Raw genomic sequence first — 27,173 nt, forward strand, 5'->3', positions numbered from 1 at the left:
AGGCTTCTAATTCAGCCTGATGGACTATGGGGTTAAAAAAAGACTTTTCTGAGTTCTATTTTGAATTATAGTTCAGAGTTAGGCATGTGGATGACAAAAAGCTATTTGTTCTGAGCAGAGAAGTGGCATAAACAATAATTAGAGAGACAAGAAACACTGCAGTCTGTCAGGAGATACAAGGAGCTAGAACAATTCTTAAAGTAAGTCCCCTGGGGCAGCATGCTCAGCATCCTGAGAAACTGTTAGAAATGCAAATTCTTAGAGCACATCTCATTCCTACTGAGCAGGCTTAGCAATCTGTGTTTGGACAAATCCTCTGGCTGATTCCGACATGCACTAAAGTTTAAGAACCTCAGAGAAAGGGATCCCACATTATCCAGCTTCTGAGATGTGGACCGGAATTTGGGTCCTGCTCAGAAATTATATGTGATTGTCACAAGATGCCCCTGAAAGATTCTACATATGGGTGTCCCATAACTAGATTGGATGCTTCAAGGGACAATTTTTATGGTCTTACAAATATTAAATTTTTATGGTCTTACAAATATTAAAATGATGCCACCATCTCAATTTTTTTTCATCTAATACTCTTAAAGAGCAAACATCCTCCTATATAAGAGGTTTTTGTTTATCTGGCTCAAATGAATATTCAATTTGAGCCCCATGACAGAAAACTATTGTTTAAATGCAAGAAAATATTGGCTGTCATTGGAAAACTATGAGAAAATATAAAAGAGTAAGTGAGGATAAACTGAAATGTTGCCCAACATGTTTATGTATTAATAACCTAAAATAAAGAATTTATCTACTATTTAAAAATATGTAGAATTTATCTGAACTAGTGAAATGGTCCTTGAGGCATTCTTTTATACTGGTTAAAACAAGTTATTCCAGATTAAAGAATAACATTCCTGAAATGACTTTTCTACAAGATATAGTTACATTGTGTTGCTATTGTTTTGCAATTGTTTTTAATTACCAAATATGGTCACTATATGTTGTTGAAGTTTATCTGCATATAAAAATAGTTAAGTCTTACCATAGGATTAAAAAATATATATTTTTACATCCAAATTAACGAGCAAGGAGATGGTACTATTATTTTCTTTAGAGATAAAATAATGCATATTTAATAGGAGAGCCTTTATTTATTAAGTGAATTCTTAATCTTTTGTTAGCATTCAATGAAAAGTTCCCCTTTTATAAATTTCTCTCATGGTTATTGTTAAGAATAGTTTTTCTGTTTATCCTAAATGTAAGTGAGTCTGTGAGGAATACAAATGAACTTTCATCTCTGTTAATCCACCTTTCAATACCAATAATTACTGGATTAAGTCTTCCACTATTTTTTGCTAGTGTGGTAAATCAAGCAGACTGGAAAACACAATTGAGTAACAACTGATATCAAGCCATCTCTGTCAGTTTTTACACAATTGTAAAAACTGTTACTTGTTACAAGTTAAAAAGCAGTCCACACTTTCACTCCTGCTCTGCACTTGACCTTTAGGCTGATCTCTAAATTGAGATACCTTCTTAAATTCAGCTTTACCCATTCGAAATAAATAATTCATGAAGTGACTTCTTTGTGAAGTTGAATACTCTATTTTAGTCTTTTCTTATTTCATACACATATTATAAGCCAAATTAAAATGTTAACTGTTCTCTACAAATAAATATAATTGCATAAATTGATATACTCAAATATAATGAGGTTTTACAGAAATTTAGGTATTTCCAGTATTCCCTTGAAAAGCTATTATTTACATTTATGCTTGCACTTACTCAACTTTGTTCATTATTATTCACAATAAGAAAGTCTACTTAATTTCATCTGTAGAATAGAACCAATGGGGAAAGTACCCTGCAACACTGTCTTAATTTATGATTTAAATACCGCAATGATAATAATAATATACAAACATTAGTACAGTGCTTTATAAGCATTATCTCTCTTAATCCTCACAATTACACTGAGAAGGAAAGATTATGCTGCTTTATAAATGAAATCACTGTGGCTCTGTTAATTTAGTCAGCTTGCTCAAAGTGCTGTAGATAATAGGAGCTGAATTCCAAACTTAACTCAGGTTTTCAGTAGCTAAGGCCAGGGCTCACTGCATTCTGCCACAATTGAATATGACATAGTTCAGCTGTTGTACCTAGTGTACTTGGTTACTGTAAAGTAACCGGTAATAAAACTTTCAACCAGATGTTTCCAGCACGTTTGTGAGGTTTATCTAGAAAAGTGTCAGCATCATATTGAAGTGATTGAATGCCATTTATTAGATGGCTCTACATTCTGGGAATAAAAGTATTATTTAAGGAGCCTTCTGGTTTTATCCTTGCATCTAATACAATTTCTGAAACATGGAAATACAGTATGAGGACATATTTCTTATTCTCACAGGGTTTATGAACTCTTACAACTAGGTTAAATGGAATATGCATATGTGTGATTGTCAACACATTATATGAGAGAAAATACTTAATACTAATTCTCTACAATCTCTCATTTCATCTCTGTTTTGCTATCCCTATTAACCAATATCATAGTATCAATTTCAGATAATGGAAATTTACAAACACATGCACACATCCCCATGTGTATCTCTCTCTCTCTCTCTTCACACACATACACACACATACACAGTGCTAAAAAATGTATACACATTTTAAGAAAGGAAAAAACTGTATTAAAATTGTAATACTCAATATATACCCATAACAAAAGATGAACACAAGTCATGTTTGATTTCAGCAATTACAAGAGGTGCTCAAAGTATACACATAATATAATATATAATACACAGATAACATCTTTTATAATGTGTACACATTTTTGGTACCCCTGGTATATATAATTTATTTACACTTAGTCATATAGTGTATTTGTTTACTTTTGCTTAAGGGAAAGAGTAGCAACGTTTTGGAGTGAAATACGTAAGGATAAATTTCAGACCCCACTCCACATATTGGTAGTTTAATATTTGGCAAGTTAATAATATGAAGCCTCAGCTTACTTATTTATAAAGCTAAGGCAATGATGCCTTTCTACAGTGTTGTGAAAGTTGTAAATTATGGCATGTATCAAGCTAATATGGGGCCCACTAAACTGTAGGCAAACAATAAATAGTAGCATAATAAAGGAGCTAGTATCATTTAAGTATAATGTTAGAATTTGAGTATTTGACATCACTTTGTAGAATTTATTTCCCTTCTCCACGGAACAGTGTGATGTGACCTTGCACTGTCTTTGTCACGTATATAGCTGGTCACCTGCCCCTCCTCAAGTCATGCCTGGTGCAAAGCTACGCCTATGCTCCAGTTCTGTAAACAAGCTCATTTAAAAAGTGGGTTACAGAAGGAGGAACAGAGAGATGGAGAGGAGACAAAGCCCAGATTTATATCCGCAGTGCCAAGACCTTGGGGCCATCCTAAGGAACGTTACAACTGAGTCTAGAATGTGCAGTTGGCCTGATACTATGAAAACTCAGTGCCTGAGATCTGTCAGAAAGAAAAGGTCAAGTTTCCCCAGCATGACTTCAAAGAAAGAAATAGAAGAGCTGTTCATGCTTACTTGCCTTTGTCTAGATGGGAACAGAAATCTCACAGGATTGAAGGGTATCCAACCCAAGGCCTGTGGGGCTCATGAAGGTTGAGAACTGTTTTGCTTATCTGTGGTGTTAGTTATTACAAAAAGTGTGCACGAAAAAAAATTTTTTTTGGCTCAGCAGTCTTCATTAACATCTGTGTATTCAATGTGCCACCCAAAACAATTCTTACTCTCCCAAAGTGTGGCAGAAAAGTAAAAAGGTTGGACATCCCTGTGAGTGGCATAAGAGAACAGTGAACGAAAATATGTTGTCACTTAATAGAGGATGTATAAGGGAAATGCTCTTTATGGTAGTTAAAGTTGAAGTGGAAAGTTTAGAAAGAAGAGCCCATACGGATTACTTACTCATAAATCATGAACAGGGCTCAGCATAGCCTAGAGCTTGGAGAAGCTGTGGGGGGCAAAAATGGTAACTAGCACCAAGGCAACAGTAGTACAGTTAAAATACATTAACAGTGACAGAGTATGAAGAATTTTTCTTTGAAAAATATCTCTGATGAGCCTCTCAGAAGCATCCTCCACATTCCCTGTATTATTGTCCTGTTTTGACTTGGGACAGGGCACTTGTAAAAAATGGGTGACTAACTCAGACCTTTTATGACTAGCCACTTAAACTTCCCAGGAAGGAAAATAAGCAAATCACAGAATATTCCTAAATGATTTCCGAAAGATTTTTTTTTCTAAGTAGCCATAGATATACAAGGGTTCATGGATCACTTAGGTTATTTACTTAGTATTAGAAGAAGCAGCAATGTATTTCCCCAGAATAAAATAAGCTAGACATGGCAGGATGTAGATTATTTTAGTGAGTAATTCACATATTTCTTTCTGTTCTACATTTTGAGCATTCTTCTAAAACTTCATTCTGTCTTCCCCTTTGTAACAAAGTCATCACATCTGTGGGATAACTCAGACTCAGCTACAAAATAATCAGGATAGCATTTTCCACTGGAGTGACATTCCAGTCTAGTCTGCTATACTGTGAGTGAAATTTATACTGGGCAATTTTTTATTGTTTCAGTGTTATAAAAAATTTCACTTATTCTGGAGAACAAACAACCAATGTCCTCTAGCATATTTGAAATAATTGTGATTTTTATATGTAGGCTATTGTGACAATGTGATGTTGTCTGCATTCCAATGTCTGGCTCCAGGAAATGTTTAAAGTAGCTAAGGTGATAATTGGTCAGTAGTTCTTCACTATTAATAACACCTTCTAATACATTATCTCACTTAATCCATAAAATAAGTGTGCAGTGTAGACCAGGGAGATCTCTGTATCCTCATCTGGGACATGAGAAAATACAGTTTTAGAGAATATAACTAATTTGATTAAGATTACACAGCTTATAAATTATAGAATTACAACTAGAACTTAGATTTTCTTCTATTTCAGTAGTCTCACATATAGTTTATTGCCACCCACTACTATGCTATTTTTTAATACAATGTAAAAAATAAAATATTTTACCTAAACTTAAGATCTAAACTAACTTACAGGTTACACTAAAGCAGGCATCCTCAAACTACGGCCAATGGGCCACATGTGGCCCACCTAGGACATTTATCCAGCCTGCCAGGTGTTTTTGCCACCGCTCCTTGTCCTGCTTAGCAGCCAACTTGTCCTGGGGCCCGCAGTCCAGCCCTCCAACGGTCTGAGGGACAGTGAACTGGCCCCCTATTTAAAAAGTTTGAGGACCCCTGCACTAAAGCTTTGCAAACTATATTTGCAAAAAGTGTGGCGCTAATTGATTTAGTTAACACAAACAAAAAGAGTTGGAGAGCATAGAAATTATAAAATGTTCATTTTTTCCCCAATAAATATATGTTGTTAAATGACTATGGAGTCATTAAAATGAAGATATACTCCATGAAATCCTATAAAATAAGAAATAAAGCTAAAATGAAACAAAATAAAGGAAGGAGGAGAGAAAGAAGAAAGATGAAACAATGGAAGGAAAGAAAGAAAATAACAGCTGACTGTTAGCATTTTCTATGTGATATGTACTTTTACAAGCAGTGGGGCACACAGCAGGTTGCATTACACTAGGGATGGTCTAGTTTACATAGAGAGGTTGAGTAACATCTCAGGCAAGGAAGTTATAATTGGCCTGGTGTTATGGTCACTATGGATGTGGCACATGTGGAATTCATTAAGTAGATTGCTTTTATTGGGATAGGGTATTCATGATCATGATTAGTAGAAAACAAAATTCTTAAGTTCCCAAAATTTAGAAAAAAGAACTCTCTCTTAGTTAGGTATATGTTCTTTCTGTCTGCTCAGTATCTATTTCCCCTTTTGCTACTGTTATTATGACCTTAATTTTTAAAAAGGGAAATAAGCTTTAGTTTGATGAAAGTTCCTCATACTTCCCATTGGGTGGGGTGGCTCACGCCTATAACACTTAGCACTCTGTGAGGCAGAGGCAGGTGAATTGCTTGAGCTCAGGAGTTCAAGACCAGCCTGAGCAAAAGCAAGACCTGGTCTCGACTAAAAATAGAAAAACTAGCTGGGCATAGTGCCACATACCTATAGTCCTATCTACCTGAAAGGCTGAGGCAAGACGATTCCTCAAACCCAAGAGTTTGAGGTTGCTGTGAGCTTTCATACCATGGCACTCTACCAAGGATGACAAAGTGAGACTCTGTCTCAAAAAAACCAACCAAACAACAACAACAAATCCCAGAAACAAGATCACATCAGATCAGAACTAAGTAAAACTGAGAACAAAAGAACCATACAGATAATTAAAATTGGTTCTTTGAAAATTAACAAGCCTTTGATCAGATTAACCAGCAACAAAAAGGTAAGGTTTCTAACAAGCTCAGTCAAAGATGAAAAAGTGAAGTTAACAAACATATCACAGACATAAAATCATCAATACATATTATATAAATTTCTATGTCCACAAGTTTGAAAATGTAGACAAAAAGTACAAATTTTATAGTCCTACCTCCTACCTAGACTCAACCAGAAGCAAATAGATCTCCTGAACCAACCAAAATCAAGCACTGAAATTGAAGCAACAATAAAAAAGGTTCCAAGAAAAAAGTTCCAGAGCAATTTCACACCGGAATTGTACCAAAAATTCAAAGAAGAAATTATACCTAAATTGTTGAAAATACTTCATAACATTGAGGAGGAAGGAATCTTCCCCAACTCATTCTACAAAGCAAATATCACCTTGATATTAAAACCAGAAAAGGACATAACAAAAAAAAAAAAAAAAAAAAAAGAACTACAGACCAATATCTGTATCTGCTGAAATTCTCAATAAAATCTTAGCAAACAGAATTCAGCTGCATCTCAAAAAACGATTCATCACAAGATACACTTCATCCCAGAGATGATGCAAGGTTGTTTCAACATATGCAAATCTATAAATTCAACCCACCACGTAAGTATAAGGAAAAGAAAAAGACCATATAATCTTCTCAATTGATGCAGAAAAAATGTTTGACAAAATTTCACCCCATTTTGATAACAACATTTAACGAAATTTTGCATAGATGCGACATTCCTCAGAATGATAGAAGCCTTCTACAATAAACCCACAGCTAAATATTAAAGGAGAAAAATTGAAAGCATTTCTTCTTAGAACAAGGATGCTCACTACTATTCAACATAGTGCTGGAGATTTTAGCCAAAATATAATTTTTTATGGTTTAAATTAGGTTGCAAAATGGAAGAATGCCCAAAAACTAGGTAAAGAAATTAGGAAGGGTTTAAATCATGGAGAACTTTATTAGGCCTGCTAAAGATGTAGAGTTTTCTTCCTTAGGTGATGGGGTTTATTATGTCCGTTATTGTGACTCTCAGCATTATTTTTATTATTGCCAGAGTACCAGTTACATATGAGAAACTCTTCAATTGTCATCTTGTCTACATCAGTTACTTATTGCTCCCTAGCAAACCACATCAGTTTCGCTAAACCTACATATTATTTAGCTCACAAATCTGCAGGTGAAAGTTTTGCATTGATCTCAACAGGGTGGCTTTTTAATCTGGTCTGGAATTGGATAATCTGGGCTTTATTCACTCAAGTTTCTGCAATCAATGGGCAGATCAACATTGGCCGGGTAGCTTACAATGGCCTCAGAAAGATGGCAAGAACAACAGGCTACTCTCCTGGCACCCTGACATCATACGGCAGTCCAGCTAGAGTTGATGACACGGTAATGAGGGTCCCAGGATTGCAGTAGCAACAAGACAGCAAGCCCCAATTTACAAGCATGTTTCAAGTACATTTGCATCATCTTTGTTACTGTTCACATTGACCGAAGGAAATCACAGGAGGACACCCAGGGTCAGTGTGCAACAGCATTTCCAAGGAGCATGGCTACAGGGAGGCATGAGCCAATGAGGGCCGTTACTACCCTGATCCACTACACTACCCTACAGGGACTCGGGAACACTGGAATACCTCACACAATTGCTCTAGAAAGGACACATGTGAGCAAACAGCTTCTCTGCAAGCCTGCTCTGGTGCTCTGCTTGCACCTGGTCTCATGGAGTACCCCTCCCACAAGATCATCAGTTCTTGACCTGGACACTGCCACACTGTTGAAAACTCAAGCTCTCATTATTAATTACATGTGTCTATTTGTAGAAACATTTTATATGTGAGCAAATTTAAACCAAATGAAAAATTCTGAAACTCTTCCTTCAATGTATCCATACCAGTTTTTTTTATTTCTAATAAGTTTCATTTGAAGAAATCTGGAAACATTGGGATGACTATTTTAGAACTCTAAATCACATATGTTGATTTTTCACACTTAGGAACAAAAAAGAGAAGCTTCGATGGGAAATAATAGTAGTAGTAACAATTTCATCTGTCTATATGCCACACCGGTGAGCCTTTCCATTAATCATCTTCCTGCATAAGGAAGATGTCTGGATTTCTAGTAAAGTACATGTTGCTTAAAATATATTATTTAATTCCATATTAATATTTAGTTAATAAAACTTATAATACATTTTTGCTGTTTACATTATTAGTTATGATGGTTCTGTTGTCAATATTGAGCAGTAAAACATTTTTCTTAAATATCATTAGGTGGAAAAGTTCAAATTAATTAAAAGGCGAGGTGAGATTATTCTTTAAATACATATGTTAAATTCCACCTACCCTTAAAATGCCCTTACAGTGGGTAGTGCCTGTGGCTCAAAGAAGTAGGGCGCCGGCCCCATATGCCGGAGGTGGCGGGTTCAAACCTAGCCCTGGCCAAAAACTGCAAAAAAAAAAAAAAAAATGCCTTTAGAGTAACCTTGCTGAAGTTATACTTGTACACCCACCTAGGTTTGTGCCTCTTTCAGTCGCTGGTTTGTTTCCCAGATCTGACTTAAAAGTTAGTCATTTATGACTAAACGACTTCTGTTTAAATGACTTGTTTAAAAAAAAAAAAATTCCATACTAAATTGAAATTAGTTTTTCAATTGCCTTACAGCCTCTTGAAAAGAAAATTAGCCTAATGAGTGAGAATTAGGACAAAATGTTTTGGAACATTTGTGATACTATACAGCATGGGGACCTGGGTCCCATCTCCTCAGGCAGTTGCTCTCCTGGTAGAGACTGTTCGCTCTTTAGAATCCTTTGCAGATTACCCAGGGGCTTTTAGTGAGCGCTCTTTCTCTTTCCTTTTCCCTCGTGCACCTAATAATTTGCTGTGGATATTTTCAGCATGGCATACAACTGCTGCTGATAGTAATGACAACTGTTCACCTAATTTCTCCCAGCCCTGTGCTCAGGATATAGCATCAAGCTACCTAGCAAAAAAACTTACCGGGAGGCTGCAACTGGCAAAATGACGGCACAGGTGAAAGGTTGGTAAGATAGGCACAAGCAGAATGTGATTGGCACAGCGTGTGCTGGTCAGACCTCGGTTAAGTGAAGGCTGCTTCATGCTGCTAGCTCTGCTCCAGGGACCAGGTGGTTTCTGGGTAAGGCCCAACATCCAGCATGCACCAGGCTTCTCTGGTGTAAACCTTCTTAATTAGAGTTAGAGTTAGAATTGATAGACTCAAGTGAGCTATCTGCAAGGTTAGACCATGCCTCCTGCTTTATATTATATGGTTTATGTTGGACACAGAATAGATCATCTTTAAATGTAATTTCTCAGGGCTGTTATGAGTGAGCACCAACAGTCACTTGAATTTGCTCTTGTCAACTAAATTGGAAATTAATTTAGTTGGTAATAAGAGTTTAAGAAATGTTTGCATTTTGGGTGGCGCCTGTGGCTCAAAAGGGTAGAGTGCCAGCCCCATATGCCTATGCCAGAGGTGGCAGGTTTAAACCCAGCCCTGGCCAGAAAAAAAAGGAAGAAATGTTTGCATTTAAATATTATAGAATGGTTTTGTTTCATAATATGTGTGAACACTTACTGTGACCAGGGTAACTTAGCACTATAGAGAGATTTCAAAGCAAATAGAAGATAAATTCTCTGTTCTCAGGTATTTTGGTTCACATAAGATAGCTCTTCAAGGAACATTTTCAGTAGAGTAAGGATATATGTGTGTGTGTGTGTGTGTGTGTGTGTGTGTGTGTATCCCCCTAAGATTGTGTGGCAAGGAATTTGAAATAGCAGAAATATTCAGATGAAAAGTCAACAAAACAATACAACTTCATAGACTAAACACATTTATTTGGGGTTAGATTATATGATTTAGTCACTTTTCAGTTCACTATGGAATAGATTCTATTATTTATGAAGGAAATCTAAATTTTAAGAAGATTTAACTGTAGGAAAAGAAATTTATTTCACAAATTTACTTCTACCAAAACAAAAACTTAAAAACCTAAATGTTTCTTTTTTCCTACTGATCTGTGTGCTTGTCTGTCACACCTACCACTCTCTTTAATAGTAACATTGGTAACAACTTGTTTAAACCAGGGACCTTATGATTATTTTTAATTTCTCCTTCAACCTTCCATTCCATGTCAAAACCAAAAACCCGTCAGCTCTGCAGCTTTAAACTCTCTGTGGCAATCAGTTCCTTTTCTCCGTCCCTTCCCTCACACTTTCAGCCCTAGTCCAGCTTTACATGGATGATTTGGAACAGTCTCTCTGCATTTGAATTCTTGACATTCCAGCCTTCTCTGCTATCATCATGGCTTTAGAAACTTAAGAATGTACACTTCTTATAGAAAAACATGGGGCAGGCTCAGTTGCTTATGCCTGTAAAATCCTAGCACTCTGGGTGGATTGCTTGAGCTCACAGGTGAGACCAACCTGAATCAGAGCAAAACCTTGTCTTTAAAAATAGCCAGGAGTTGTGGCAGGTGCCTGTAGTCTCAGCTACTTGGGAGGCTAAGGCAAGAGAACTGCTTGAGCCTAAGAGTTTGAGGTTGCTGTGAGCTATGACGCCATGGCATTCTACTGAAGATGACAAGTGAGATTCTGTCTCAAAAAAAAAAAAAATGCACACTTGTAGTCATGATGTCTGAAGAAAGATGGAAGCTTATGACAATACTAAAGAAGATATGTATATATATAATTTCTCTATATTAGAAAAGTCAATTACTGTCATGAGGATATACAATAAATAAGGGAAGAACTGGTATTTCTTTTTATCCATACCACTGATTGTGCAAAGTGTGTCTCCCCAAACCCCTTCTGAATAATCAGTTTACCATTGGCTACTTAGCTAATTAATGAGTATGGTAGGCAGAATAATGCTCATCCCCAAATGTTCACATTCTAATCCCTATAATTTGTAAATGTGTTACCTTATATAGAAATGGAGACTTTGCAGATGTATCTAAAATCACCAGATTTGAGTTTGAGAGATTTTCCTGGATTATACATGTGGGCCCAATATAATCACATGCCTCCTTAAAAGAGGAGAAGCCTGCCTAGCCGTGGCCAGAGAGAAAGATTCTACAATACAATGTGTTGGGGAAATATTGCTGAGGGGTAACCCCAATGACCCCTTGCTGATTTGGTAAGACCCAGCAGGGGTCTTGGTGCTAAGGGTGGCTTCCACTTGGAAGTCAACAACAAAAAGTCCCCAGAACCTCAGTCCCAGCACAGCAGGAAACTGAATTCTGCCAACAATCCAAATGAGCAGGAAAAGGTTTTTACCCTAGAGCCTCCAGAAACAAAGGCAGCCTTGTCAACGTCATGATTTTACCCAGGTGAGAGCCAGTCATGATTTTACTCAGGTGACACCCATGTTGACTTGTTTCCTACAGACTTTTAAGATAATTAATTTGCTTGCCTGTACACTACTAAATTTGAGGTGCTCTGTTACACTAGTAAGAGAAAACTTCTACAATGAGTTTAAAAATCTTTGATATGCATTCTCTTTTTATGTTAGAGTCATACTTTTAACTTCTTTAAAACTATATTTGACAATATTTAGGCCTCCTCAAATGATGCCTACTGTAATATTGAGTTAACCCTCTAGAATTATGGTTTGAGAAATACTATATAGTCTCCACCATAATTTGGCCTAGAAACTCATGGATTTCTCAGAAAACAACTTTCTGCTATAGGCAAACACTTCTGCTTTAAGGGTATTCCAGAATGGGACCTATTCTTAAAAACTGATGGTCAGGGAGAGTGTAGAGTTCCTTCAACCTGTAAAATACCCCCTATTAAGTACTGCCATTATATAGGCATTGAGAAAAAGAAAAGAAATCCCTATGTTAGAGACTTTAGTCTGCTAAAACAATATGTCATTGTTAGAATATCATTAAAGTTCCTAAGTGTGAGGACTCACTCTTACATAAGTAACTGGATGTATGTTACAGATGGATAAGAATTCTTTGTGTTTTCATTTTAATTGGCTAAGGAACTACTTGTGAATATTTGCCAATGCTTATAAAAATTATTCCTTGATTGAAAGCTTTTAATTTTTAAACCAGCTTTTGATCCTTAAGACAGAAAAATACCTGTGAAGATTTAGAAATTCCTCAAAAGCAGGCCTCGGTTTATACTGTATTACTCACTATGCTCTCTTGAGAGTATAAAAGCTAAATTTTTAATAAGAAATTCTATTTAACCTAAAGAATTATCTAGAATGAAATTATAAATGTTTGCCTTTTTTTATTATGTATCCTAGGGAGAAAAACCTTATATCAAGTTCTTCCATTTTTCTTAAGATCATTTTTCTAGAAAGAGACAGAAAACACACCCGCACAGACACACACACCCCCCTATACATACATCACGTTTATGTTAATCTACACCTCCTTGTGACAAAAATAATACAGTCTGAACTAGTACGGAAAATAGATTCCATTTACAAGTTTAGGCAACTGCAAGATTCAGCTTAATGAAGAAATGTATAAGAATATAATTATAAAAATGTTTTTTTCTATTGTCTTTTGTATACTTTAGCAATTAATGAAATTTATAGATTGTTTCAGCGTTACCTCAGAAACTACCTAGGAAATTAACTCTTTTAATCTAAGTCATTTGGGGAAAGGAATTCATCATTGTTGAAAAGGAAAAGGAAAAGAGAAAGGAAAAATGATTTTATTTTAATTAACAGAATATGAACTTTTGGAGAAAGAAATCTTAACCTCACAATTTGTACTTGTTAAAAATGCATCTTGATTTGTTCCATTGAGTTTAAAACTAAAGTGTAAGATGTTGTTCTTGGTCAAATGCTAACAATGGAGCAGATTTTAGTTTTATTTTTCCTTCCCTCTAACAATATTGACACAGAATGCTGATGTTTGTATTCATTTTGCCAATGTAAAATAAGTAGGTGCCTGGTATCTATACATTTTAACCAACTGAAGTTCCCTTTCAGAAAATAGTTTAATTTTTAAAAAAAAGGACTTCGGATCTTTGGTTCTGAGTTCATGGCTTATTTCTTTAAATGGAAACACTGCCTTGTCTGAGATTTGGTACCTAACAACCTGGCCACAATGATCTAAGATAGTATCTTAGCTCAGTCTAGTAAGAGGAAGTCTCTGATTTAATCTGACTGTAGGTTCAGACAACTATAGCCTTTCTTCCCTAATTGCTGTAAATCATATCCCTAACATAGAAGAGCCCCTCTTGGTCTCAGAGTGTATTGATTTAGAGACATCAATGAAAAAGAGGGAGAGAGAGAGTGTGTGTGTGCATGCATGAGAGAGAAAGACTCTACCTTCAAAATCTCCCTCTTGGTTTAAAAGATAATAAGGGATAATTTTTATTGTTTATTGATTAGCTCTAATGTAACAATCGAGAGTCGGAAATTTATATAAATGTGATGGCAAAATTAACATTAGATGAAAATTTGTCTACTCTGTAGGACACGGGGCAAATCAAAGACATTTTTAAAAAATTAATAAGGAGATTTAAAGAATAAAATAATACTGCAAAGCACTTTTCCTGTATATGAAAGCCTTTAAATTATATACGCCAGACAGGGAGCCAAGCATTATATGAAATTCAATTGATGCTAGTAAAATGATTAGAACGTCATTTATTTTTTTATATTATAAACCTAAGAAAAGACAGATTCATTTTTTCTTCTTTTTAATAATTGCTCTGGTCAGAGTTCCTTATAGAATCATTTACCAAAGACTTACACATAAAAAATAATTATTATTCTTGAGAACACTCTTTATTAGATTGTGTACAGTGTCATTAATTGAAGGTGTATTTCTTAAGACAGACAAAGATGCCTTCATGCGACTCAGTTAAGCACAAATTTGTCTAATGGTATGTATGAGGCAGCAGAATTGATACGTCAGCATTTTGGATATAATTGGAAAGCTTCCATTTGCCATTACCTCTGTGCTAAATAACATACATTATCCTCTAGATTACAGACAAGCCTATGCCTAATTATTTTATTTCTGGCATACATTGTAGAAATCTCTTACTGAAATAATAGAATTAGAGAAAATGATTCTGTGTGTTTTATCAGCCATTCCTAACCTGTTTGAAAATCATTAACTGCTAGGCAGTGTAAAAAAGAATAATTGATCTTGGAATGAAGTGCACCTTAAGCATGATTGTTCTTATTTATTCTTTCTGTACTATTTCCCCAAAGAAAACTTTCTGACTTGACCAATGCATTTTTCATTGAATAAAATATTGTAAACTAAAAGTTTGTTCATATGCCTGAAACAAGAGTTGGCTAGAGATTGACATTGTTAGGAAAAGTCAGATTCTGGTTCTGCCAACATTTATCTTCTAAGAGATAGCTAGAAAGGCCTGTGAAAAATGAAGAATAAATAATATAATGTGGGCACCACCTGTGGTTCACTGAGTAGGGTGCCGGCCCCATATACCAAGGGTGTACTGTTCAAACCTGGCCCCGGCCAAACTGCAACAAAAAAAAATAGTCAAACATTGTGGTGGGTGCCTGTAGTCCCAGCTACTCGGGAGGCTGAGGTAAGAGAATTGCCTAAGCCCAAGAGCTGGAGGTTGCTGTGAGCTGTGATGCCACAGCACTCTACTGAGGGCAACAAAGTGAGACTCTGTCTCAAAAAAAAATAATAATAATATAATTAACTCACATGTTTTGAGCAATTACATTCTATTTCCATCCTCATAATAGCTCTATGGAGTAGAATCCTTTCCTCTCATTTGGTTGATGAGCAGGCTGGAATGAACCAGGGTAAGTAACTTGTGCAGGATCATGGAACAAGTGGATAGAGGGGATATGCTTGACCCCTCCTCATTTTATAACACAGTTATCTCACTGTCCCTGGATTCATATTTGTTGGCTATGAAACTGCTACTCTCATGGAAATGTTTGTATTTATGAAGACTGTGTTGTTGTTGTTGTCGTTATTGTTAGGTAAGGTAGGAAATGACAGAATGAAGAAACCCCAACCAGGAAAGTTCTAGAAGAAGATTTGGATAACTGTTGACTTTTATTGGTTTGTGATATTCTGATTATTCACAGCAAACTACTACCAGTGTTTTTAATACATTACTAGAATGAAAGGTAAGGTTTTTCAAGATTCCGTTTATCTTGAAAAAAACCACACTAAATTAAAAGTTGGTCCAGTATTTTGAATACACATTCAATGTTCAAATTCTAGAGCTATGCCACTCACTGAAGTTTCATGCCACCTGATGATTGAGCACACTCCATTGAATAATCAACAATTAGCAGCACTGCATATAAAGTGGTGATATTAATGTTGCGAGGTACATGATAGATGCCACCTAAATACCCCCAACCAAGTAAAGGGAATAAAATGGAAGCCTTAACAACTGTCACAGAAGGTAGAAGATGAGGAATTCTATGTAGAAATAAGATGTGCAGTTAGGAGTCAGAAGTTGTCATCAGAAGCTTCAGTGCAAAGATAACTAGGCCTTCCCCGAACAATGTCCATTGTTGGACAGAAACTAGAGTAGAAAAGAGAATGAAGATATTCTTGAAAGAAGGAAGAGTCTGAAGAAAAGATAACAGTATTTAAATAATAGAGCATATTTCTTATTGTATTTCATATTATCCAGTGTAGTTGTCCTGAATAACATGAAGGGAAGTGACAAGGGGACCAGATCTTGGAGGCCTTTGTGTGCCTTATTGAGGAATTTGGACTCAATCACTGCCTTTGAAAGAGAATTAGCAAAGAGTTTCTGTATACTCTCGATTTCCTAGTGGGCATCAATCTGTAATGGTAACCTAACATGATGGACAGATTTATTTAATGCTATATGAGAAAGAAATGTAACATTGAAAATTCCTCTGAGAGGTGATTAGGTGAGACTGTGGACCCCGTTGCCAGACATCTGTAACAGTTTACGCTGCAGCTGTATGGTTGCCTTTGCTTTCAAGAGAGACTCTCCAGTCACGGAAAAGGCCTCTTTTTAAAATCAAAATCTTTTTAAAAGTCTGAGCTTCTGAGCCTGGGCTCCAGGATCAGCCAGTTCTCTGGTGAGCTGCCCTGGCCCTGTGGAAGGGCTTGGTGTTGATTGTGGAAAGAGGAGGACAGAGGCCTTTACAGCTGTAAGATTTATCCCCTGCATCCTTATCATAGGGTGTGGTCAGATTTCATGTCAACCTCGCTGAGCAGCTAAACAACTGCTACAGTTAACTGCTGTAACACATGATAATTTAAAAAAGAAAAAAAATACCTCATACCAGGATTTAAAAATAAGCCAGAAACTGGTCTGAGGTAGGAGCAGGGAGGAGATAAATTACCCCATATTATCCATTGTTTTGTGCTTTGATGAGTTTATAAGTTTCACTACATTTTGAGAAATGAAGTATACATATGGAAACATTTCAATGCTTGTGATATTCTAGATATCCAAAATAGATTGTAGAAATAATCATTGGCATATAATTTGCTTGGTTCTTTTTTTTTTTTTGCAGTTTTTGTGGGGGCCGGGTTTGAACCTACCACCTCTGGTATAAGGGTATATGGGACCAGCGCCCTACTCCTTGAGCCACCACAGGCGCCACCCGGCATTTAATTTGTAGGTAATTTATTCAATGTTATATTAAAATTGTCTCACCAAGTAGATACTAGTCAAATAAAATTATATAAAATAACTGTTCATGATTTTAGAAAGGTTAAAATGAAGTTTGTTATTCACCAAAATCTTTTAAAACTTATTTTACAATTGTTCATCTTTTGTGGTGTTGAATGTCAAATTTAATACTAGAGTGATACATTTACATATGAGAGTGTGACAGATAATTATTTTTTTCCAACACATAAGAGTTTTAAAAGTTTTATTTAGAAGTAGTGTTAATTACTGTTTCTATTTTTATTTTTCAGGATTCAACATTTAATGTAAATGGGTGCTGGTATTTAGAATAATAAAGGGTTTTTGTTTTGATTCACTATTCATTCTTATAAATGTTGCCCTTCTTACATTTAGGCTCCAACCATTGACATTATAAACATAGTACACAAAGAGCTATTTGCAGTAATCCCCAAGCAAATAGTCATAATTCAGCAAGTGCAATTTTAATGTATTTTATAATTGTTATAAAATAATCATTAACATCTTGAACCTAAATAAATGCTAAATTTGCTTTAGTTTTCTTCTGTCTCTAATTTATCCCATTATAGTTTATATATTATTCAATTAACGTTTATTTATAAATTGACTTGTTTCTTCTTAACCTATTTATTATTAAAATATGCCAAGAAAATATGGGTCAAATTAATGTCAACCATGTAGCAGATACTCAGTAATTACAGCAGTTGTGAATAAAGGATGACAGGGTAAAAGCAAAACAATTTTATCTTGTTGATACAGGACAGGTGGCGCCCTAACCAGCTGGGGGAGCTGAGGGGTGAACCTGTTGCCTCTGCCTTGGTGGTGTTGGTGCAATGGCAGCAGGCAGAGGAGCCAGCGGGCTGGAGGGCAGGCAGGGGGGCCCATAGGAGGCTCCAGTAGCTGGAGGGGCCAGACAACTGCTGGGGAGACACCAGCACCTTAGCATCTCCTTCCCTTTGCACTTATGCCTGAACAGGGAACCCCCGTTTCCTATGCCTATGTCAATTTCATGTAAGTTTCCTAGGCCTCAATTCCATGAATGGACTGTGTCCATTCATTTATACATTGATTCACCTTGCCCCAGCAAAGGGATCGTATCCATTCATTAATGCACTCATTCACCTTGCCCCTGAAGAAGGGACTGTATCCATTCATTTCCTGGCCTCATATAACTGCAAGGAACCCATGGGACTATATACACCCCTGGACAAAGAGCCCAGACAGAGAGACGGAGTGAGAGAGCTCTTCCCCTGACCTGGGCTTTCCCTGCCAGGAGCTTTGGTGTGTTTGTGTTCTTTTCTGTAAACAAATCCTGTCTTACCACTGATCTGTGGTCCATGGATTCAAGGTCCTACTGAAGACAAAATTCCAGTATCATTGTTTTCATAGAGTCATGCAAGTTTTAATTTGGTAGAAGTAATTTAAAAAATTCAAATTATCCCATGTAATTTTTAATTCTACAGTTGGCTGATATATAAGATAATCTTCTACAATAGGTTCAGAATATTTTGCTTTTTGATACTATCATATAGTAATTTTTATATGTTATAAACTTCTTATAATAAAACATTTCCTTTAAAAGAATCCTGTACAGATCAGTTATATGTTCCTTAAGAAAATAGTGTTCATTCTCGAATTAAGCCTTAATAGGTCCCTATCATGCTATTAATGTTTTTGAGCTTGAGAAATTTTCCCGTGTAGTGGTCAAGCATATTTGAAGGAACTCTTTCTGAGAGATTATCTACCATAAGGTGCTAAATATCCCAGTAAAAAATTAAGATGTAAAAAACACAAAGAAATGAAATTAAAATTACATATATGTAAAAAAGTTAACTAGGAAAATAGAGGATGAAGAATATAATGATATTTAAAAATGATTAAATCACTGTGACTGATAATTAAGACCATTATCAGACATATAGAAAATTATTACTATTTTGAAATTAATAAGATTGGATAAATAGTCTACTAAGTGGTTGACCAGACTGACTTTGAATTAAACAGATCTGATTCTATTCTAGACTTGATCTTCTAGTAACCTTCTGACCTTTGCTAAGCTAATTTTCCTTAAAAAGGAAATTATAACAGAAATCATAAATAGCAAGGCTTGTGAAACACTCAAGAAGAAGGATGGACACATGGAAAAGCCTTAGTAAAGAGTGTTTGTTATTATTTTTATTTTACTATGTAGGACATCACAGTGTCAAAGCTGTTTTGTGGCAAACTGCACACCATTTCTGAAGTTCCTGGTTTTCTGATAAAGGGGGAAACCAGCTCTTGTAGGAGCACTCAGGGCTGAGTATGTCTCATGAGGAAGGAGTACAACATTTTTTTGTTTTTTTTTTTTTGGTTGTTACAACTCTTTTTATCCTAGATCAGCTTCCAGCATTTTTCTTGGGACCTCAACAGGTGAGTTTTTGTCTTATTGATCCTTTGTGTTGCATTTTTAGTCCTTATTTTGTTTAATTCTACTCTGATGCTTGTTTTCTTTTCTTGGGTTTTGGGTTTGTTCTTGCTTTTCTAGTTTCTTGAGGCCCATCATTAGATTATTTATTTCAAATCTTTCTGGATTTTTGATGTAGTCATTTATTCCTATAAAATTCCCTCTTAGCATTGCTTTTTCTGTGTCCCAAGGTTTTGTTATGTTTTGTTTCAAATTTTTTTTATCCTAATTTCCATCTTAATTTCTTCATTGACCCAATGGTAATTGATGAACATGTTGTTTAGTTTACATGTATTAGTACTGTTTCCCAAGTTCCTCTTTGTATGGTTTTTTAGTTTTATCCCATTCAGGACAGATAAGATAGTCAATATGTTCTCAAGTGTAAAAATTTGTTGAGACTAGTTTATGGCCTACCCTGTGGTCAATCTAGAGAATGTCTCATGTGCTGGTGAGGAGAATGTGAATGTTTTTTGTTTTAACCAACTGATATGACATTAATTAAATCTTGGCTTTTAAGGAAAAAATACATAGCCCTCGCTTTTGAAATATGGGTTGTCTTTTACGGAGACACTGTAGTGTACATAGTTAAATTTCACTTGTAGACACATTTAACACCACCTTGATATTGAGTAAAAACTGTCTATTTTAAAATTTAGTGTGGCTGTATATTAATCAGTAGCTCTATTTACTAATAACTAGGAAAATGAATCTATGGAAAAACACACAAACCTAGACTTAAAGCAAACGTTGTGACACTGCCTCCAGGGTCATCAGCTTCAGGAAGAGGGTTTCACAAGAAGAGATATAAAATATGTTAACCAGTATTCATAAAAGTCTATCATATGCTTGCCACTTCACATGTCCTGTCTAGTTTAATCTTCTAGTAATCCTATTATATAATCCACTTAGATGAAGAATTTGATGCTAATAGACATTAAATAACTAGCTCATGGTCAGATACGTGAAATGTGAGTTGAGAAATTAGAACTGATAGAATACAAGAGGAATGATAATAAGGTGACAGATATTGCCGATTGACTGTTTCTGCTTTGCTTTCTCTAATACTTTTAAGCTTTCAAGTTCTTTACTACAGTTCTTTATTTAATGCTTTTGACTCGTTATGTGTACATAATAATCATATATATTTATGCAGTATATGTGATGTTTAGATACAAGCCATACAGTATGTAAGGGTCCAATCAGTGTATTAGATTTCTTGATGTTCAAGCAAAATGAGTAAAAATATTATGGAAATATTTCAGAAGAAATCAACTAGTTCGGCTCGGTGCCTGTGGCTCAAGTGGCTAAGGTGCCAGCCACATACACCTAAGGTGGTGGGTTCAAATCCAGCCTGGGCCCACCAAACAACAATGGCTGAAACTAAAAAACAGCCGGGTGTTGTGGCGGGCACCTGTGGTCCCAGCTACTTGGGAGGCAGAGGCAGGAGACTCGCATGAGACCAGGAGTTGGAGGTTGCTATGAGCTGTGATGCCACAGCACTCTACCCAGGGGGACAGCTTGAGGCTCTGTCTCAAAAAAAAAAAGAAATCAACTAGTTCATTTACACATTAAGTACCTTGATTTCAGTCTTTGTAAATTAAAATAGAAATTTCAATAAATGAAGATTTACACATATGTTGATAATTGAGGGGTTTAACTGCCACAGATATAAATCCATATAGCAAAACCCATTATATTTACATAATTTGTAAACTTAGCAAAATGTGAAATAGGAATTTTGAAAGCCTAGAGTAGGTGGTGATAGGAAAAATCCATAATATTATTCAATAAAAAGTCTTTCTGAAGACAGTAGTGGTTCATGAATTATTTATTCATTAAAAGAAGCTCTTAATCAAGAGGAGGGCTCGTCCAGATGTGTATACCTGTGTGACAGAAGGCACACGGCTGGGTAGGAAGGCAGCAAAGTGGTACTTAACTCTTAGACGTTGATCATTAAAACATGGGCAGTGATGTTCCTGGTTTGCAATTAAATCAGAAAATGAGTAACAAGCTGAAATTTTGCCCATTTGACTGCTTAGAAATTACAGTTTGGGAACAGATTTTCAGTTTCAGTATATAATTTCTGGGACTTGTCCCAGAAGGATGTATGATGAGATACAGGCTCCTTATCTTTCTGTTGTTGTGTTTAGATAAATATAAACTTATTTCTGAAATGCCAGGTATGCAAACTAAAAACAAACAAAGCCTTGTATTGAAACGTGCGATTGTATCTGAGAGGGGCTCTGCTTCTATTTGTGAGCTACACTGGATTTGTTGGCACAGCTGAATAACAACATGTACATAATCCCGGGGCCCCTGTGGGATAAATTGGCATGTAGGGCTGGCTGGTGATAATCACGCCTGACATGTGCTTCCAGGTATTTGGCGTCTGAATGTGCTGTGTGCATTTGTCAGGGAGACAAACACAGAGTTTAGGGTGGGAGTGGGGGGAAGGAACTAAAGGCAGGAAAAACGTTAAACTTTACGAAATTGCCTGATATTCGCATCTTCAGCAAAACCAAATTTTCCTTTAAATCAATCAGTGGGCATTGTATTTTGGGTGTCATCCCCCACCCCCCTTTGGAAGTTTTATCTGATTTAATTTTTAAATAAACTACAGCATAGGTACTCTAAAGACTGCTGCCAAGATCTATGCTCTGAATATTTAGCAGCAACTCCTGGTGAACATGCTGTAAGTCCTTTGACTCTAGCCATCACAGAGCTATTTTTCATCTGAAAATAGTCTGCTATAAATAAGTAAGTGAATGAAGGAATGAATGAAAGAAATTATAGACAAAGCTTTAGTTCAGATAAGGGCTAATCATGTTAACTTTTTCTGGCACGGTGCGCTAGTAAACTTTATTACATTTCTCGTGGATGGCTTTCTTCTTTTCCGTTTTTCAGAATCAAATCATATTAAGAAAATTCCTGCCATTAACTTTTGGGCACAGTAAAGGTTTTCTTCTCTATAAACAACTACACTTTAGACTGTATGAAATATTAATTGCCTTTTCAACTTATTCTAGAAATGTTACAAGTAGGAACTAAAAACTTTAGTACTAGGACACATCACAAAATTTTTCTATGGGCAACAGAACTGCTCCTTCTCTTGTGGTATTGTAAAAAGTGTATAAAAAATTCAGGAGTTAATGATCAAATATATATAAGTTTAAAAAATAGTTCATGTGCTCTTACACATCACTGTATATTCTGCCAAGAAAAGCCCGGTATTATGAACATTGTTAGTACCTAACAGGGACCATTTTACTAATCTCAGTGAAAGCCTTTATCAGATTTCTGTTTTCCTAGATTGCTAAATGCAATAGAAGAGGGCATTTTTATTATTTTAAGGCATAATGATAGGTATTTAATAATTGATCACTGTTATCTTTAGCTAATAATATGGAGAATATCTCCAGTAAAGTTTTACATGATTATATTTAAAAACAGAAAACTTTTTGTAGAAAGCATTTCTTTCACATAAAAGCAACAGAAATTTTGCTGGATATCAGTTTCACTACATCTGTTTTAAAAAGTACTATGTAGAGGTGTAACTCTATAAGATCACTTAGCAAATCAGAGATTTTTATATAATTTGTTGGAGTTTTTGAAAAAAATACTTTAAAGTAATTTGCTTTTAAAAATATTCTTATTTTTAAAAAATCCCAGAAAATCATTACAGTAAAATGAAAAAGATAAAATTGCCAATGCATCTCCTTTCAGAGATAGCCAAACTTAACATTATACTTACCAGAACTGTTGAGTGGCTTTATATATATTTTTCTAATTTTAACATAATACAATTAAAGGAATACTTCATGTAACATTTTAATTTATCTCAGTGATAAATGTTAGTGTATTATTATGTCAAGAAAAGCATTTCTATGAAGCCATTTTACATGAAAGCTTAAGGTTTCATAAAAGAACTGAGTTAGCTTAATCATTCCAACTCCAATGTTGGGACCTGAAGATTATATATTTTCCACTATCACAAATAACATTACATCAAACAATCATACACCACAATATTCATACATCATTTAATCATTTTCTTAGTATTATTACTGTAACTAAAAGTAGAATTGTTGAGCATTAAGAGCTAATATTTATATGTGGCAGGGATTCTTCTAAGTGTTTTGTGTCCACTGTCTCTAAGGGGAGTATACTTTTATTATCTTTATATTAAATTTGAGGTCCCAAAGGCACATTGGGTTTAAGTGAGTTGACTAAAGTTGCACAGCTATTTATGAAGTATCCTCAGTCTGTCTGTACAGCAAGGCAAGGCATATGTATACTCCTTGTTGAATTGGTTAATATTGCCAAAGTATTCCCAAGTCACACAAGGATGATGGTTGATCTTAATTAGCAATGGAAAATTACATTTCCACAAAGTGCATGAATTCTTCTAAAAAATCACAAAATACAATATGCTACTGTGCCTTATTTACAAGGAATAAGATTGACTAGTTACTAGTTGATACTCTACTGGTATTAAGTTTTTAAGATTGAACAGTTTATTCAGCAAACACTATTCTTTTCTTTTTCAAATGTGAGTTGAAGTCAAAGTTTAAATTATCAGTTTCTTAGTATACTTAAAGATCTGTGTTAGGTTGTAAGGACTGCTGCATCGATAGCCTGGGCCAGTACGATCATAGCCTGGACTTTTTCTCCTAACCCACTTGTGTAATGTCATGAGGACTCGGCCTGAGAATGTGGATGCATGTATCACATTGTGTGCTTCCACCTGTCTAATTTCCTCAATTACTGAGCTAAAGTGAAAGGAATGCCCAGTAGAGGCGTATTATGATCAGCTTGCTTCATTAACCTTGAATTTCTGGCATAATTATTTCTGGAAAGAAGATGGAAGGAAGCGTATCTGTCTAACTTCATAGGAATTGCAATCAATACTAGAGATTCCTGTGTAGCACAAATACTAAGAAGCCAAGTCAAAACAGCACTTATATTCATTTATATACTTGAGTCATCTTCTTGGAGAAAAATCTGAAGGCACAGGTTTATCTACTAGCCTGTTGTGACTTGGAATTACTTTGGAATCTATAATTTATAATAGCCAGCAATTTTTCATTCTGGTATTTGACACCAATAACATCTTTAAATGGCACATGCAGAAGACTTACATTAATAATTTAAGAAGTTGAGCAAAGAAAAACACTATATTTATAGCTGAAAAAACAACTAAAACTCTAGTTATTGGAGGAAAAAGAGACACGGGGTTAAGTTTTCAGTGAAATAACAACTCTCCATGTAGTAAAATAATACCTCTAAATAAATATATATGCATTGGAAATCAAATATCTAATTTATTTTAAAAGTAGATCACCGCCTCTTCCTTAGGTTATAATTTAGTTTGATTCTGAGGATAATTTTATGTGTGGGATAACTCAGATTTTTTAATGTACCATTTAAGAACTGTGATATTACATATAGAATGATAGTTCAAAGTTTCAGTCGCTATACACTTATTATTCCATAAAGAATTTTGGAGATGGCTCGGTGTATGTGGCTGGCGCCTTAGCCACTTGAGCCACAGGCGGGTTCGAATCCCCAGCCCAGGCCCGCCAAACAACAATGACGGCTGCAACCAAAAAATGGCCAGGCGTTGTGGCGGGCGCCTGTGGTCCCAGCTACTTTGGAGGCTGAGGCAGGAGACTCGCTTGAGCCCTGGAGGTCGCTGTGAGCATGATGCCATGGCACTCTACCCAGGGGGATAGCTTGAGGCTCTGTCTCAAAAAAAAAAAAAAGAATTTTGGAGATGTGTAAAATTATAACTCAATTTCAGTTACTGTTAGTCTTAACTACTTTTTATTTTGAGCCACTTTTCATCTCTTAAGTGAAACTGAGAAAGATAGAAGTGGATTATTTGTATTTATTTATTTATTTATTTATTTTTTGCCCCGCAGAACAAAAGCAACAGCACTACAGTGTGTTTGGGGGGAGAGTAATAACAGGAATATAGCAGTTATTTTGTATTTGTAGTGCACTAAATATTCAGATTACTGAATACCTTGAAACAGATGTGAAAACATGGATTCAATTAATGTGGGATACTTTGTGGTTTTTCATCTATAAATTGCAAAAACAAAACTCTTATTTCTGCTGGTCAAATTATATACTAAACCACAACTTCTGATGACCTCTTACTTTGGAAAACAGAATGTGCATCAATACAGAGCCCTATTTTAAACTGAATGGGTGCATTGTTCAAGTTTTTTATCTTTATTGGGAACAAGGCAGACTGAGATGCTGACTCTGAATCTGACCTGTAGAGCAGGCACTGTTGCTTCTCTGCCCAGATCCCCCTCGGGAAGGTCCAGCCATCTCTCAGCTGCTCTGTGTTGGCTGACAGCACCCCACAGCTATCTTCTCCCCTGAGTATTGCTCTTGGCTCATGAGAAATGCCAAGTGTAAAAATGTCAGGGAAACGGCCCTCCTCTTCCTCCTTACATGCAGCTTGTCACCAATGACTTACAGTCAAAGGAGAAAAACAGCCTGTCCACTTACTTTATGGTAGGACAATTTCTACTCCACGATAATCTGTGATATGAGGCTGAGGCCAAACTCTACCTGTCCCCAACTTGTCCCTAGCTTCTCCCTGACCTCCTCTGTATCTTTCCTTATTACGGGTGTCATCTTGGACCACTTCATACATCATGTGCACAAAAACCCATTTCTCAGACTCTTCTTATGCTGAACCTGATCTAAAACCATCTGGTCTTCTCACTGGGAAAAAAAGAATCAGTGTCACTTAACATAGAAATTACCATTTTTTAATGTAAAGGTTAGAAAATTCCAAATAATTATGATTATTACAGCATTTATATTGACAATTTTTTTTAAATGGGTTCTGAGGGTTGGTTTATTTCTTAGTTTTAGTCTGCCTTTAAAATCTATGCTTCACCCAATAGAATATAAGATGAAATTGCTTTCATAATATACTTTTATAAAAGATGCATTTTTATCTTACAACAAAGTTTACTTTTATCCACCATAAGGGTAAGGGAATTTAAAAGTACTGAACACGATTGCTAGCTTTGCATGGACTCTGCATAGTTTAATATCTAGACTTAACAAGGAATATGAAGAAAATCCAAATTATCCCAGGAGTGTGTTGGGTTGTCAGTGTTTTTCTCTGCTTAAATGATATTGATGCATGTCCTTATTGAAGAGGAAATAAGTATGTGCTTGGAGCCTCCCCCACAACCATTCATCATTCTTTCATGCAAAAGATAGAACCCCTGTGCCAGCACACAAAATCCAATGGCAGCTACAGTAGCAGAAAATCAATAGAGTGTATTAGAAAAGTCAGAAGCTAATCAGCGCCCAATCTGCAGGCGTAGTATACTCGAAAAGAAGCATTGCTTTAGGACATAACTCAATTCTCTGAACACCACAGGCTGCAGCTTAATTCAAGCATTTAGGGGGGAAAACGAGGTTCTTTAAAATATACATTGTGTTCTTTATTGTCTCCCAGAGAAGCTTCAGTGCAGTACTTGTAATGAATAATGATAACATACATTCTTAAAAACTGATGTTAGCTCGGTCGTTATGCCCAAATAGAATGAGTGTCCCTGCTGTGTAAAGCAATGAGATGTCATTAGGAAGCAGCATCTCCACTAAAAGGAGGATGCGAATTGTTACTCGTTAAACACACTATTAATATCTGCAAAGGTAAATGACAAC

Source organism: Otolemur garnettii, unplaced genomic scaffold (genome assembly GCF_000181295.1).
Source record: "Otolemur garnettii isolate 467f Iridium unplaced genomic scaffold, OtoGar3 scaffold00137, whole genome shotgun sequence".
Classification (NCBI taxonomy): domain Eukaryota; kingdom Metazoa; phylum Chordata; class Mammalia; order Primates; family Galagidae; genus Otolemur; species Otolemur garnettii.